Consider the following 18,245-nt stretch of genomic DNA (forward strand, 5'->3'; position numbering starts at 1 on the left):
TTTAAGGTCATGATTCGCATTGTCAGCCAACCAGTTAGTAAATATTTATTAAGCTCCTACTGTCTGTTGTACACTAAACTGAACCTTGGTATGCACAGAAAATAAAAGATTTTTTTTTTCTTAAGGAATTCATGTTCTATGGGGAAACCACACTTGAGCAAGTAAATGCAAACAAGATATATGTGAACTAAATTGAACATAGTTAACAAAGGGAAGAACTAGAATTAAGAGAGATCAAGAAAGAATGCTTGTAGATATTGGAATTGAGTTGAGGGAAATCAGGGAATACAGAAGGTGGAGAAAAGAGAAACCTTCTGGGCCCTGGAGAGAGTCAGAAAAATTTCTCAATGTTGGGAAATGGAATGTCTTGGGCAAGGAACAGCTCTGGATTGTAAAGTACATGAGAATTGTAAGGAATAAAACTGGAAGGGGTGAGGTGCAGGAGAAGTTATGAAGGACTTTGAATGCCAAATAGAATGTTTTAGATTTGATCCCAGAGGTCATAGGGAATGTGGAAGTTTATTGATCAGAAGGTGTGGAAGGGGTAGGTGATATGGAATGCCCAATGAAATAAAATATTCATTGAAGTATTTATTTATGATTGTGGATAAAAGATTGACACCTTCTGTTTATGATTTATAGTTCACTCATTCAACAATTTACCAAACATTTAATAAAGCCTTACTATTTGTAAAATAGAGTGCTGAGGTGAAAAGATGGGAAACAATAGTCCAAGTCCTGTCCTTAAAGATAATGATGTTTAATGGGGAGGAAAGAAAGGGTGGACACAAGAGAGAGGAGGAGAGGGAGAGAGGGAGGGAGAGACAGAGGTACACAGAAATAGAGAGATAGAGACAGAAACAGAGAGAGTAAAAGACATAAAAAGAGAGAGATAGAGATACACACAGAGATACAGACATGCAGAGAGAGTAAAGGAAACAGAAAGAGAGACAGACAGATAGAGACAAAGAGAGAGACAGAGAGACAGAGACAGAGATACACAGAGGGTCAAAGACACAAAAAGACAGAGATATACACAGAGATACAGAGACAGAGATAGAGAGAGAGACAGAGACACTGATAGAGACAGAAAAAGAAAGACAGAGATAGATAGAGACAGAGAAAGAGCAACAGACAGAGCTAAAGAGACAGAGACAGACAAAGATAGAGACAGACACAGACTCAGACAGAGATAAAAACACAGAGACAGATACACACAGAGAGATAGATACACAGGGAGAACAAGAGAGAGACAGATATATACAGAGAGACAGTGACAGCAAGAGATAGACACACAAAGAGAGAAAAAGACACACACACAGAGCAAGAGACACATTCAGAGAAAGCTACATACACAGAAAGATGACAGAGAGAAAGACAGAGATAGAGAAACAGAAACAGAGAGAAATAGACAGAAACAGGGAGACAGACAGAGAGACATAAAGACAAAGAGAGAGACACGAGAGAAATAACATTTAGAAATAAGTGTAATATAGGTGTATGATGGGATTGTGTAGATGAACAAGAAAGATCAAGAACTTCAGAAAATCTAAAAAAACATTTATTAAGAACCTTCTATGTGCTAGGTACCATGCTAAACACTTTACAAATATTATCTTATTTTATCTTCCTAACAACTTTGAGAAGTGGGTGTGATTATAATTCCCATTTTACATGTGAAGAAACTAAGTTAAAGAGTTGCCCAAGATCACACAGTCTGAGGCTAATTTGAATTAAGGTATTTCAGATTCTAGATTCTAGGCACAGGACTCTATCCATTGCCCCACATAGCTGGTGATATCCTAAAAAAGACAATTTCCATATTGCCTTAGAGTTCACAATGCCTCTTTCTACCAGCATCCTAAGGGAAGGAGTACAACAATTATTACCTACATCCTACATTTTACAAATAAAGAAACTGAAATCCAGAAAAATTAAAGGAATTCCCCAATATCAAACAGTTAGCAATTACAAACCAAGGACTCAAACCCCCTGAGAGGCCATGTGCCATGGTGGAGAGTGCTGAACCAGGTCAAGAGGACCTGAATTCAAAATCACTTCTGAGCTTTATTAGCTGTGTGATCTTAGTTAAGTCACCTAACCTTTAAGAGCCTATGTTTTCCTATTTGTAAAATGAGGACTAAAAAGAAATTTTTAATGTGGATAATAGTACCTACCTCACTATCTCAAAGGAGATATTGTATACCAAGTGATTTGCTATGTCTAATGCAGCAGTTCTCAAAGAGCTTTTAGAGAATTCACAAGATTAAAACTATTTTCATAATAATACTAAACCATTTCAATTTCCATTAGGGTAACTATTGATTGCTATAATGAAATTAGGACAGCTAGGTGGTGCAGTGGATACAACACTGGGTCAAGAAGACCTAAGCTTAAGTTTAGCCTCAGACACTTGTGAGACCCTGTGTGACCCTGGTCAAGTCACTTAACCCTTTTGCCTCAGTTTCCTTATTTGTTAAATTTCTTTGAGAGGTATCATCAGTTATTTTTTAAAGTGTAAAAGCATTCTAATAACAAAATGTTTGACAACTGTTCTTTAACATATTAGATAAGTGTCAACTTTCAAGTCTTCTGACTCCATTTAGTGTTCATTGTAAAATTTATCATAAGAACACATATTACATCTTAAAACTATGGTGTAGGCTTTGCTTTGTTTTGGTTTTAAGTTGACTAGGATTTTTCCTCTTTAACTTTTAAAATATACTTGTGGTTTTTTGTTGTCATTTTTTTTCATCCACAATTCACATTAAATTAATTTGTAAGCAGGGTAATTTTTTCAAAGCAGTATGCTTCCAGTTGTTTAAGAGATATAAGACTAATGATTTGTTGTGCTCAGTTGCTCAAATGAGATTTGGATTTCAGAAGTATAACATTTCTGGTGAGTTACCTTTAGCAGGACAATTTTCTTCCTTAGAGGAATGAACTTAGAGCTTTTATTCTGCCTCCTATTGAGAAGAGTGAAGTTGAATTTATAATTCCTCCCTTAGCTGAAGCACATAGATTTCATCCTTTGCAAAATTCAAATTTAAAGAACTCAAAAGGGCAAAGCCAACTTGAATTCCTTCAAAACTGCTTAAATCAAGGACCTCGTGGGCTTGCAATTGTTTTCAAAGAGGTTTTGGTGAATTTCCAGTTGTCATCAATACATTCTCATGCTGTTTTAATAATATATGGTTCACTTGCCACATTATCTGTGAAAAGATTCTGAAAGAGCTAATTGGACAACTAGTCTCCCTATCTCTAGTCTTTTCTCCAGTTCCACCTTCTTTAAGAAACCTTTCCCAGTCCTCAATTTTAATGCTTGCCTTCTAAGATTATCTCATATTCGTGTGTGTGTGTATGTGTATGTAATTTGTGCATAGTTGTTTGCATGTTGCCTCTCCAATTAGACTGAGATTTTTGAGAGCAAGGACTAGTTTCTGTCTTTTTTGTTTCATTTTGTTTTTATTTTTTATCTTTCTGTATATCCCAAATGCTTAGCACAGTATCTGGCACATAGTAGGACTCAAACATCAATTAATTGACAGAATCTTTCTAATCCATTATTCATAATGGCACTAGATAAGTCTTAATTAATGATTTATTCCATCTTTTTATTCTTTTATTCAAGCCCCTATTGTCTATATAACAAGTTCCAAATTTATTAATTTATGGTTCAACAGTTTGACCCTAGTGTTCTTTTCTAATTTTATATCTGGATACTCCCTAACTCTAATTAGTCTAATCTATTTAAAGTCTCCAAATATGTGTTATGCATTCTTGCCTTTGCCTATATTCTTATCACTGTTTTCACTATCTATCCAAATGTCACCCATCTTTTAAAGTATTCCTCCAATTGCTTTCTTTTTCCACCTTGGTTACTTTGAGATTGTATTGGAAACACTTTTATCCAAAGCCTGGAATAATCAGAGTATTTGATTTATGCAGTTTCTAAAAACCAAATAGCACTAACTTTAAAGAATAATACATAGGGAATGAAAAATACAAAGTATGTTCACAAAAGGTCAATGTGATTAGGAAATATCATTTATTGTAATTTTTGGTAGTTCTAAGTTTATTTTTTTAAGTGGATTACTTAACTGGATTCTTCCAGAGGTGACTGAGGTCCACATTTCTTAGCCAGTGTGTCGTTTATGATTTCATTGGCTTATACTTTACTGGTATGAGTGGTTGTTGAGCTCCAGCCAAGATGAATCAGTTTTTATCACAAGATGGAAGACTTTTTTCAATACTGTTATATCTTGATGTGTCTGTTTTCTCCTACTGGTTAAATACCAGTGATGTTTCAGGTGGTGAGGATACATTGAATGCTTTAAAGAGAAGAACAGTATGTAGCCCAAGACCCTTTAAAATCTGAAGCTTGAAATTGTGATAAAAACGATGCAAGTGGACTATTTCACATTAACCCAAGTGCCTCATTTCTCTTCTCTATCTCTTCATAGTGCCCAAAAGATATAGCAATGCAAAGGAGGAAACAAAGGAAGATGGAGGGAGGGACTTTTTATAGGAGTCCTTTGTTTCATAATCAGTATCTCTTTCTCTTTCTCTTTCTCTCTCTCCCTCTTTCTCTCTTTCTTTCTCTGTATGTGTGTGTGTATGTGTATGTTTAAAATTCATATTTCACTTGATTTTAACTGAAAGTTCTAGAGGAGTACAGGATGTTTGAGCTATCACATATAGGGAAATACTTCTATCAAATAGGCTCCTGAAATTAGGGAAAATGAATATGAAATGATGAACAACTTCTACTCTTAGTTATTTGTAAATCATATTGTTTTTAACTTGCTAACTAGAAATATTGTGTGCTTCAGAAATTACAAAGTGTTAACTTAAATGGTGAAAACATAATCCCTACATGATGATATCAAATAAGGCTTTTTTAAAGGAAAAGACTATTTTGCTTTCTGGAGGTAGGAGAATTTTTTATAAAGAAAATACTTTTTGCTCTTCAGGTGACAAATTTAGATCTAGGCTGAATAGAATAAAAATGGCTTGTCAGAGAAGATTTTTTTATTGATATCTCCCGATTATCTTAGTGCCAGTAATTAAATTGCTAATTATATGTTTCTGTTGCTGTGGTCATGCTTTTATTACATAATTGCTCAAGGTTTTCTTGATCCTTCAACAGTATGTGTACATTAACTAAATTTTAATGTATGGATACTTTGGAAGAAGGTCATTGACTCTGTTATGATTAGATAAATCAAAAGAATCCCAACTCTTTCATAGTTATATGGATTTGGGTCTTATTTTAAACAACTTTTCAGATAACAGTTGGTCAGGGCAGTAGCAGTCATTAAGATGATATGTTCACATATTAGGAGTGGGAAAATATAGAAATAAAACTTTTATAAAGGAATTTAGTGCCTCTTCCAGGAAAAATAAAATACATTAGCTTGAGGTAATCTGAAATATAAATTTAATCATTTGATTCGTGATAGGAAAGTGTGTTTTCCATATTTACTCAAAAAATATTTGATTAGGTGATATATAATTCAGTCATCACGCTTTTTTTTTTTTTTTTTTTTTTTTTGCCTTTGAGTTTAGGCATAATTTTTGTCAGTGTGTTTCAATGTATTCATGAATTTTTCTCATTTGTTTATTTTATGCAAACCATAAGAGACATTTTTCTCAGCGAAGATTGCCTCTTTATTTTATTTTGAAATATTTGTATATTTATTTCATTAAATGAGATAATGCTTTTTCTTATTAACATAATTTCCAGTACATTAAACATATTTCTCCACAGACAGAAGAGAGGAATCAAATTAAATGACAGTTAAATCACTTGCAGCAATTTCAACTGTTAAAAGAAATAAGTGTCTCTGTTTTCTTTGTGATCACGAGATGTGCTGTAAAGGGAAATGAAATACTAAGGAAAGAAGGGAAAACATAAAGAAATAATGACTGACTTATTGCAGTAATACCACTGAGAGAAGAAAAATTCACTACAAATAAAAGAGGAAATAATACAGTGGATTTGAAAGTTACCAAAATTCATTTCTTATTGATGAGTTCAGTGGAAGCCTAATACTAAGTAAACTGATGAAAAAATCAATGCAATAAACTACAGATGATGAAAGTTGAAATAAATACATTGTGTATGGAAGATCATTATTCTAAATGCCTTTAATTTTTTAATAATTCATTTCTTTACATTTATTAAAAAAGGAATGCATTATATATTGCTTGACTCAAAATGCACTTAATAAGCAATGACTGTAGTTCAATATTTTGTAAATTATCTCCAAATAGTCCCTGTGACCAAGAAAATCATGTCATTCCAAAAAAAAAAAAAAAATGCATTAGTCTCAAGTGAAGCTTACTACTAAAAATGGTGAGGATAAGTACTGAAAAACCTGGCATTTATGCAATGCCTTTGGTCTGTGAATGCTTATATTATTTTCCCTAAAGAAGATTGTCTTTAGGACCATAAAAGGGAGGGAATATATATTTTATATTTCTAAAAGTTGGAAATAGAAACTTATTTAAAAAAAAAAAAAAGAAATGGTACTGTATCTTTGGATAAGGCAACACTTAACAACCATCACAAATTTATGGTAATGACAGGATAAACCAGTAGTTTGCTTCATTCAGAGATGAAACATTATTTGGAATGGAGGTTTCCTAAATTTCTGAGTTTGTAGAGTGTGTTTGCTGACATCTTTATCCCTATTTCAAATAGCACAAACAAGTTAACTTTTACTAATTAAATCTAATAAACTGCTTAATTCCGTAGAGGTGAATACTAATGATGATGATATGACTAATAATAATTATAATAAAACACATCCAGTTGACTTTTTTTCCAAGTTGACTAGTTATTTGACTCAGTAGAATAACTCTTGTACGTCCCCTGTTCCTCTCTTCCATCAGTTATATTCTTTTCCTTTCTCCCTCACACCCCTGTTTTCTCTCCTTTTTTCTTTCTTTATTACTCTTCAATTCAGCTTCTCCTTTCCTTTTTTTTCCCCTTTTTCATCTGTGTCCAAACTTTAGTTATTCCTCTGAGATAGCCCTTTTCTGAGAAAAAAAAAATTTTCTAAGAATCTCTCTTTTTACTTTCAGACATTTGAAACTACTGTCTTGAAGAAAATATTCAACTGCCAGACTAAAATACGACATCTTAAGGTAATAATAATAATTCCCATTTTGATTCATACTAACAATTCCCAGTGTATCTGATGGCATAAACCTTCAGCTATGTTACTCTTATCTCTGCACTTACCAACCACTATATTTGGGAAAAGGGGAAGGATGGTCCAGGAGGAAACTGGTTTTAAAATTCTCTTTTATATTCCCTATGTGCATTTTACTTATGCAATACTTCCTTTACTTTTCTCAAAGGGTTGCTGTAGGAAAGCCACTTTGAAAGCCTTCAAGCACTGAAGAAATGAATTATTATTAGCACTGTTATGTTTCAACTTTAGTAGGCAGTTACATTTTAGATTTTGTATTCAGGATATAGGTGATGAGGCACAAGTATAGGACACATCATCAAGATTTTGAATTAGGCTCTAAGCCAATTATGCCCCAGATTTATGTCAATAAATGATTCCCATGGTAGCGTGGGGTGGCAGTGAGGTGTAAGGTCCCTATCTTAACCTCACCACATGAATGAAAGACACCTCATATGCCAGTGATGGCCGATAGAGTAAGAAGAGTAAAATGAATGAAAGGAATCAATTTTTAACTTGTTTTAAAGCACAGGAAAAACTAAATTAATACTGAAGCTCGGTCTAATGCCTATTTGAATTTAAATTAATTTCAGTGAGATAAAACTTCAGTGTGAGTCCATATGAGTAGTAGTTCCCATTAGTTGTATAGTCTGCCTCTCTATAGAATTTCCCATAAAGGAATTTGGATACTCTGAAAGAATAGGATACTCCCATAAAGAAGGGGGCGTAATGAATTTTGTCTGTGGAGGGCACATGATTGAACCCTTTAGGTTGTTGTGTTTTTTTTTAATGTGCCAAACCATTAATGTAGGTAATTCCTATTAGGCAGCTCCCACTCAATGGAGTTCAGCAAAGGTTTCTGTAATTTTGACTCTTAGAGATAGTTGTATGGGATACCAAGGAAATGAATAATTTGCTTAGGACCACATATACAGTCAGAAGTAGGTTTGGAATCCAGGTCTTCCTGGCACTGATTCTGTCTCCTAAAATGCCGATATATTTCTGTAAATTCAATCAAACAGAAATATCTCAGGAGAAAGATTAAGAAAATATGTAAGAAGAATACTTATATTTTTGTTTCCCTGGATATTCCTGATGTAAATGAATAGGTTCAATGTATTACAAATTTGATTCAGTATCTGTGAGAATATAGCAGAGGCTAACTAAGTGAAAGGAGCAAAAAGGATTAAAAGAATTCTATAAATTACTTCCTTGAGACGTGATAAAACACTACCAATTCAGATAAAAGCCAATGCTTTGATTTTTTAGCATTATCTCTGTTTGATAAGCAAAATATGTCAAACGCTTGATTTTTTTTTATAGTAGAAAAATTATCATGTACTATAATAACACCTTGTGGAAAATTTTTGGATTTTTCTGTTCCTTACCAACTGAAAATATAAAAGGATTTCACTAATTGTACTTCACTATATTTTTTCTTGCATGCACAAAGAAATTGCATGTTCATTTCACAGTTTCTTCTGATTATTAATTGACAATTTGCAGCCCTCAGTTTAGTGATCAGAAGACTTTTCTGTATTGTATGTAGAAGCAAATGCTTTTGTGAAGTAAAGTGTTACACACATACACACCCCAACAAATTAAAAATGGATCTGGGAAAACACCCTTCTCCTTAGAGAGTCATATCAAGTTGTGTTTAAATTAAATAATTTGCAGAGCGTGGGGAATAAAGCTTTTGTAGCAGTATCTGGGGGTTATCCTCCCTTGGGAAATGCCTGCCATTTAGTGCAATCTGGTGCACGCCAATGAGACACACACCCTGGTAGATAGATTTTTATTGCATCTAGATTGTATTTATTTTTGTGGGTATGGTTATTTCCCATTCTGTGTCTATATAGAGGCCAAAATTTTTTAAAATCGCTTTTGTAATGGCATGAGGTCAATAAGACCCAGATGAAATAGCTATGAGTAAAGAAAAATAAAATAGGCTACTTCTTTCTGACATAGAGCCAGTTTATTTCATAGCTCCAATGTAAAAGGATGGGTGTGAAAAGAAAGAATTTGAAGCTATGGGTGTTATTTGATGTTTTCTAATTATCCACTGAAAGACAGAAGAATTGTAGCTTTGATGAAGTTGCAAGAATAAGAGAATCCACATTGTTCCATGAAGTTAGTCATGAAAAGTTATTGATCTTTTTGTTCTTCAGAAAAATTCTGCTGGTACAATAACAAATTGGGACATTTTTAGAGGGTCTTCTAATTCATACCTGTTAAATTCCTCATTGTCTCATTCTTCCTGTTTGAATCCTTAGTGTCCAACAGTGTTTTGTACATAATAGGTGCTTAATAACTGTTTCATGATGAATCTGTATTTAATGCTTTAGCAGAATCAGTGCTCCTGTCAACATCCATAAAAAATTCAAAGCATAAAAAAGCAAAGATCTGGAATATCAATTTGGGGATGAGAATCAATCTTTTTTTCATGTAGTTTGTTATTTTATTTTAATATAATTTATTTTAAGTATTATAAATTTAACAAAAAAATCACCAAATATGAAAATATTGCCATATAAAAAGAACAAATGGGAGAGTTGAATATAAAACTGTAAACTTCTATCATACGTAGTTTTTATAAATTATATTAAATTTAACATGGTATTAATTTTTTCTATATTTGTTTAGGGCTTTTTTAGTGTTCTGAATTATATTTTAAAATTTGTATTCATAGTACTTTCTTTTTCCTTTTGTGTGTATGCATACAATGTATATTTATAATATATATATATATATATATATATATATATATATATATATATATATATATATATATATATATATATATATATATATATATATGGTATCTCTTTTTCTTTTTGCCTAGACCCATCCTAAAACTCTCCTTTATGCAAAACATAATTAAGCAAGACAAATGAACACTATCATGTCTGAATATAGGTCTGTGTCTATATTTTATCACTTTTTTGCAAAAATGTGGGAAGCTTGCTTTGTCATTAATCTTGTGAAATAATGATGTTTCACTGAGTTGATCTGAGTTCTAGAGTCTTTCATCGCTTATTTTCCTGATATTTTTGTGGCAATTGTATAAGTTATTTTTAAGTTCCGTTCATTTCCTCCTATATCAATTCATAAGTACTCCCAAGTTCATCTGAATCCATTGCATTCAAATTTTCATAGAACATAATAATATTCATTAAGTTAATAAAATTTAGACATTTATAGATTGATATTCAGAAGAATGAGAAACTGTACTAGTCTTTTATACTTTCTAAAAGAGTAGATTTTTTTTCTCTCTCCTGAGACCCTTTTATCCCTTATGACAAAAAGTTGATTGTGTGCTTAATAATGGAATGGCAAAGAAAAACTGTAAAGGGCAATTCTATCAGAGTCTGTTTGTGAGATAAAGCTGGCCTAGTAGTTTCACATAACTTAATAGACAATTTTAAGAAATACTGTTTAGTTGAACTAATTGTTTTGTGGGTAAAAAACACTGGGGCTGGCAAAAATATTTTTCACCCTTGCACTAGCCTAGAGATATGTATTCTGGGCTTCTAATATCTTTTATACCTCTTTATTGAACACCAAACTATAATTTTAATTATTATTATTTTAAGGGGAAACTTGCTTATTTAGAGGAAAGTCTTACCTAGTATGCATTAAATGGGCTGTCAACAATCTAGGTAGGTGTTGACATTACCAGCATCGCACTTTTGTTTGTAATCAATAAATGGTCAGTGAAGACCTACTGTTTGTTAAGCACTTAGCCTTTGAAGAAATATTAAATACATCCTTCTGCTAGGTGAGCTTGTAATTAGAGAGACTAAACACATACACACAAGTACATATCTATATCTATCTCTGTCTGTCTCTATCTTTATACACATACACAAGCACATACATACTGAATATGTAGTTACTTAGGAAAATTACCGAGTAGTATAGTCTATAAAGGTTTATAGAATTTAGGGGATATTACATTCTGTATAACTGATTGCATGTGGATTTCACCTGAGAGTAAGTTAAAATAATTAACTTATTTTGGTTTTATATCATATCAATCAATCTATCCATTTCCAAGTCCACTTTCAAGAGGAGAGCAATGCTATTTTCTTCCTTTTACCATTTACTTGCTCCAATTCTCTTTGTATTCCCAAAACAATCTGATGAAAACTTGCCAGTAGACTGATAACTTGGAATAAAATTTATTTTCTGAATAAGTTTCATATGTGAGTCCCATTTGCCTTTCTCATCCCTGGATGGCATGTGGATTTTGGTCAGGGTCTTATGTTCTTTGCCACAGGAAAACTTGAGGAAAGTAGTGAAGATCTCAGAAAATGGTGTCAATAATGTAGGCATCATGGCCTGCCTTTTGGTATGTTTCATACTTAATATTTTAATTTTGTGGCACAGCCCAGTGCATAAAGTGACTTGCTTTTAGAGATTACAGTGTCTGTGAAAGGGCATGTGTAGCCAGAGTATTCTTCTCACTAACCTCTGCAAAAGCTATAGTGCTTCCATACAAAAAGAGTTCCCTTGGCTTTTTTGACCTTCCATTTTCAAAACAAAAAATTCAAGTACTATAATAATGATAGAATAGAATATTAGTAGCCCTAGATAATGTGCTTTCCCCACTTTTCTATATAGCCTAAACTGAGTTTGAGAGGAAAGGTTGTTGTCTTCAGTAGAAGTATTGGCAAGATTGTTTTTCCTGACCCGCTGATAATGGTACCATCATCTTAATTTTTATAACAACTTGTAAAAAGTATACTAAATAGATTGCTATAACTGTAAAATTATGTTTTGTCATCAGTAAAATAAAAAAATTTCAGTCCATTTAAAATTGAGGAGTATAATATCTTCTAGCTGATAAGATTTTTTTCATATTGTTTTATGCAAATATACATATGGAATGCAGATGCTACTTACATAAAAAATTTTCCCCATCAGCTCCTTCAGTTCCATGTTTGGTCTGTTCTGGCCTTAGATTCAGCTTCCCCATGCTGCCAGCCTTTGTAGACCCCAAAGTATGGCTGGATCATTTTTATCCCATCAGTGGAATTAGTTTTTAAAACTAAACTAAACTAAAACTAATTTTCTATATTGTAAAAGAATTTGTAACTGACCTATACCTTTGTATTGCTATGGCTTCTGTTTCCTTCCCATATTGTGGAATCTTAAACCTTTGGTTGAGACAACTATTTAGTACAGTGGGTAGAGTGTCAGGCCTGGAGTTAGGAAAACTCCTCTTCCTCAGTTCAATCTGGCCTCTAACTCTTAGTAGTTGTGTGATTCTAAACAAGTCATTTTACTCTGTTTGCCTCAGTTTCCTCATCTATCAAATAAGCTGGAGAAAGAAATGACAAACCTCTCTGATATCTTTGTCAAGAAAACCCCAAATGATGTCATGAAGATTTGGACATGACTGAAAAAAATGACTGAACAATAAAACCTGTTGGTTATACCATGTGGCACATGTTAAGTGCCTCTTGTTACAGAAGTATCTACAAGAATGAGAACTGGTATATGGGAGAGAAAAAAAAAAAAAGCTCTCCGGTAATTAGGATTCATCTACAACCAGAGTATTTTATTAATTACACATTGTAATCACATGGATAGTCACAAAACCAATCGTGCAAGGCTGTATTTAGAGATTTGTAGACAGAAGACTTAACGTAAACATAGAAATGTTAAATCTACTCAACTGTAACCTGCAAAGAAGATAACAAGAAGGATTCTGTTCTCTGTATGATTTGTGAACAATGCTAAGTAAATATTCATCATTAATATATAATAACTGTTGCTTTTGGCAGTTCACTTTTCATTTAATTTGATAATGTGTCCAGTAAATGAAGTGGTACAGGCTACAGTGTTTTACCAACACAATTGCATATTTTCAATCATTGTTAAATGAAGGCAGCTCAAGGCAAAGCTTTAACCCCCACTAGTTTTGTGTGTGATAAAAAGAGAAGGCGCTATCAATCTTTATTGTCTGTCTCGCTTACTGTAATTGCATTCAATAGTCCACTGATTCTGTTGTCTGTGCTAATGTCAGGAACAGTGAAGAGCCAGATGCTCAGACTTGATCATATGCATCCAGTGGCCACTTTGATAAGTTGGCAGCAAGTCTCTGGGTTTGATGATAAATTGTTAACGCTATAGATTATGAACAGCTGAACACTGGAAGTGTACATGGAGGAAACTTCTTACCTTGTTTTAAATCTGGCATCATGATGCTAGCTAAAGGGCATGTCATGTATTATTCAAATGCATCTTGCACTGGAAATGTGCCAATGACTCATTGTATCCCCATGAATAGTTAAAAAAAAAAAAAAGGAGAAAAAAAAATTTGCTGCAAATTTCCACCGTGATTGGAAGGTGGCATTAATGGTCCTAGGATTATGAAAAGCATTTTAAAATACCATTTAGTAGTTCTGATTATCTAATTCAAGAAAAAGACTAAAGCTTTTAAGTTACATTCCTGAATAATCAATATTAAAATATATTGGGGTTACATTAGCAAATCATGTGGCAAGTCTGTATAAAACAAACTGGTATTAAATTAGTTCAAATGGTGTGGTGACACACTTTTGAGAGGGAATAAGGCAGTTCTTATGAGGGGTTGTAAGAAATGATGCCAAAGTAGAATTATGTGTTTTTATTCTTAGGATCTTATTTCAATTGATACATGGTAGCATTTAATCAGTTTGAACTAATATAAGGTTTTGTAGTGGTCTATAGTACCATGAATATTTGTAACTTTTGAAAGATCATAATTGGAGTTCTAAAGTCATTAGGTTGCCATTAATACTGTTTAAGTGCATGAAATAAGTGGCAACAACATAACTTGCATCAATAAGCCCATCTGCTTTTGTTTCCAAAGTCTGCCTTATCACTGATGATATTTAGTTCACTTTATTTTTTTTTATGAGAAAATACAAGGTAGGCAAAATAAAACAAATTAAACTATTCTTTCTATCTCAAATAATGAACTTTAGCTTCACTTCCTCAGAAAAGATGAGAGATAGACCATCTATTTCAATTTATCCCTGTATAAGAATTTCCTCTGTAACATACTTGATACATGGTCATGCAGACTGTTTGAAGACCTCCATTGTGGAGAAAATGACTGCCCCAGCAGCCCATTTTGCTTTGAGATCACTTTATTTATGAGGAAGTATTCTCCTTATTGTCAAGCCTAAATTTACCTCTTTGTAGCTTCTACCTTTTGCTCTAAGCTCTACCATATGGAGCTAAGTGGAAGACATTCATTACTTCTTACTCATGACAGCCCTTTAAATAGTTGAAGACAGCTTTCAAGCCCCACCCTTAAGTTTTCTCTCCCCTAGGCTAAATATCTCCAGTTCCTTCCAATTATTCTCTGCTATGATGTCAAGGCCCTTCAATGTCCCGGCTGTCTTTCTCTGAATACTCTCCAGCTTATCAACATCTTTCCTGAAATGTGGTGCCCAGTATAAAACATAACACTCTAGAAGAAATCTGCTTAGAGCAGATAATATGTCTATCATATCCCCATTCTTGGATGCTTTGTCTTTCTTAAGGCATTCTTAGCCTTCTTGACTTCCATATCATGTTGTTCACATATATTCTCCTGATATCTTTAGACACCCTACTAGACAATAGGATCTGTCTAGTCACTTCCTACTCTCCTTTTTTTACTTATGAAGTAGATTTTTGTGAACCTAAGTAGAAGACTTTCCATTTATCACCATTAAGTTTCATCTTCTTAGATTTAGCTCAACCTTTTAGACTGTCAAGATCTTTTTGGATCTTGACTCTGTCATATAGCTTCTTACTTATTTCTTCTTTCTTTGTATAATTTGCATCAGTTAAGTTTTCATTGGTTCCTTTCTTCAAATTGTGTACAAACTATTTCAAGATAAAATATTCTCATTGGTAAACTCAGGAAACTTACTAACTGAGCTAAATCACAGAGTTATTGTGAGAATTAAATGAGACATGAAAGTGCTTTGCAATCCTTAACATATAAATGCTAGTTATTATTAGAATACAGCATTATTATTAATAGCAATATGTTTTAAACAATATTGTTACAGAGGTTTCATTCTTTTTGGTATTATCAATATCAATTCTTATACTTTTCTTTTTAATAAACATTTATTAAGTATATACTATGTGTCAGACACTGTATCAAGTTCTTTACAAATACTATATCATTTGATTATTGTCATTTAAAAATTATAATATAGAAGAGTATGGTCAGAATGGTTTATTCTGAATCTGGCAACAAATATTTTTCAGCACCTGTGAAGAATAACTTTGGATTGTAGATAGAGGAAGAGTCTACTTTGTATTCCTCAAATTATCATATAAGTGCTTTTTTTATTTACATGTTGTATCTCCTTAGTAGAACATAAGCCCATTGAGAATAGAGACTATTTTTGTCTTTTCCTTATAATCCCAGCATCATACTTTGATTTTAAAAATTGACCTCAGTCTGTCATTTCATTCACTTAGGGATTTGATTGAGTGGAAAGTACTTTTGACTAATGCAGATCAACCATTTAATTTTTAGTATTAAAGCATAATCTATGATTTTGCAAGTTTAAATAATTTGTCAGTGATGATTCTGTCCATTGTGATTAAAAGAAGGACTTGAACTAGTCTTTCTAATTTTAGGACCATTTTCTACATATTATGCCATACTTCTCTGAATATAGTAGGCATTAATCAATGATCTTAAATTTATTTTAAAAAATGATCATTAAGAAGGAGATTTTTCACTTTTCAAAAGAAAGCAACTTAGAATTCCTTTTGACTAGGAAGCTCTTCTTGTGTCTTTAAAGTGATTAACTTTAGAAAAAAATTGATTTACATATAATTTTGCAGGAACACATTGATTATATAAAATAGGACACTGTACTGTTGCTAAGTTTAGTCATCTGGAAGTAAGAGCTGATACATGGACATATTTTCACCTCTTCTCTATGCATATTCCTTATGTTTTACATATTCAGGATGTCTATTATTATAAATATCTCATAGCAAATAGTATAGCTTGGGAAGATTATTTGGATTTTGGACTAGAGTTTTGGAAGATTCTAATTCCACAATCCTTATTTTGGCATACCGAGACAGATATAATCCTTTTTACATATATTTTATTCTATAATAAAATGAAACTATGTCAATTTCCCTAACTTTGTGGGATTCCAAGTTAGTAATAACATTTCATGTTATTCAATGTCAAAGCATAAATAACCTTAAAGAATGCATAACATGATTTTTCTCCTACTAGTCTGCAGAAAATTTCTGGCTTAAAATTGACAATTAACATTTATCAATATCTTTAATATATTCTGAGAAAATTTATCCAGCTCTTCTTAATTCAAAAGATATCCTGTGAAGTGGATTAAAGAGATTTTTAATTCATCTTCTATAGAGAAGGATATTGATGAAAAATAGTGAAGTAACTTAGTTTAGGATTGAATTAAATTTATTAGATTATGCTACTTCTGTTCAGTTCATCACTTTAAACTGCTCAAATTGAGATATGTTTTTATAAAAATGTTGGTTTCCTTCTTTCATTTCTTTTAATCCAATGGGAGTTGCCTAAGATTTCGGTGGGCATTATAGGTGGATTGGGTTAGTTTTTGTTTACAGAGCTAAAGGAATGCAATGGCTAGCAAAGTTAATCAGTGAATTCAAGCAATTTAGACTACTCAGCCCAAACATTCTAGTAGTAAACTGAACATCTTTCTTCTTCTGCCATTATTTTTTCCTCTGATTTCAGATTTAAAATGTATCTTTCACAAAAGCTTTCTGGAAATACATAAAAAGAAATAAATACTTTTGTATATCTATATAGACAGTTTCCGGCCAGAGGAATTGGAACTAGCTAATACCACTGCTTGGATTCTCTGGATAATAGACCTTTGCTTTAGGGCTGGAAGCTGGAATTAATCTAAGTTACATTATGTGAGGATGTAGCACAAGAATAGCTACTATTCACAGCAGGCAAGAACAGCCTGCAAATTTAGGAATTATTCTTCTACTTACCCTTCAACTTTGAAAATTAATTGTTTGTTTAGCTAAGAATTGATTCCTACGTTATCAACAACCATTAACACATGAAATTGTGTTTGGATTTCACATCTATTTTTACATTTCATAAAATTTGATATCAAAGCAGGATAGCAACATTAGCTAACCACTTGAAATGTCATCATCTTTTGTCAGTGCATAAGATTTTACTTAAACAGGATATGAATAAGGGCAACTTGATACTTTCTTCATGGTAGAAGTTAATAAAGGAACTCCCAGATGAACAATTCCCCTTGTCAGATCAGCAACTCCTTTGCAAATTATTTTCTTTGAAAATTGCAAAGAGTGAAGAGTGACTTGACTAAGGTCACACAGCCACTTTGTCTTAGAGGTAGGACTCTGCCTCCTGACTCAACTTTCTATCAACAATATCAAGCTGCCTTTCGACTTACCAAATATTTTGTGGAGCCAAAATCTAATTGAAAAAGGGACTTGTCACTTGGTATTTGCAAATATAATTTATAACTTGTACATTAACTGTGATGTACTTTTATATAAGTATTTGAAATATCTATATATATAATGAAACATTAATTTTAAAATGCATTAATTTTAAAATTTTAAAAGTCATGAAGGCTTTTTGAGTTAGAAGCCTTAGTTACAAAAACATTTAAAAAGGCATGCTATTTATTATTTCTGTATAAGTATACTCACATGAGGTACCATGTTACTGTACAGACCTTGGAGCTAGGAAGATCTGAGTTCAAGGTCTTTTGACATAGGCAACTCACTTCACCCTGTCAAAGGTTCAATTAATTCTATATATAAATTTCAGAAAATGCAGAGGATATGCATTTTTTTTTCACCAAGGAAATTCCATATATCAATGAAATCAAAAAGAAAGGCTCTATCCAACAACTCTAGTAAGTGTCCCTTTTTCTCTTCTGTTACCATGGTGTTCACCACCAACACCTAATGCTTGGAGTGTTTCAAGTCTTTGTTTCTACTTCCCAGTCATAACTTTCTCTATTTCTTTACTAAAGT

The 18,245-nt window shown here is 32.6% G+C and overlaps 1 long non-coding RNA gene across 6 annotated transcripts in view; it reads left to right on the forward strand.

Annotated features, from left to right (window-relative positions):
• LOC141554735 (uncharacterized) overlaps nt 1–18,245 on the forward strand; it is a 983,981-nt gene that overhangs the window by 317,034 nt on the left and 648,702 nt on the right. For all 6 annotated transcript variants that reach the window (XR_012485934.1, XR_012485933.1, XR_012485929.1 and 3 more), the window contains exon 2: nt 7,090–7,152. This is a non-coding gene — a long non-coding RNA (uncharacterized LOC141554735). The remainder of the gene's footprint in view (nt 1–7,089; nt 7,153–18,245) is intronic.

This window comes from Sminthopsis crassicaudata, chromosome 2 (assembly GCF_048593235.1).
Source record: "Sminthopsis crassicaudata isolate SCR6 chromosome 2, ASM4859323v1, whole genome shotgun sequence".
Lineage (NCBI taxonomy): Eukaryota > Metazoa > Chordata > Mammalia > Dasyuromorphia > Dasyuridae > Sminthopsis > Sminthopsis crassicaudata.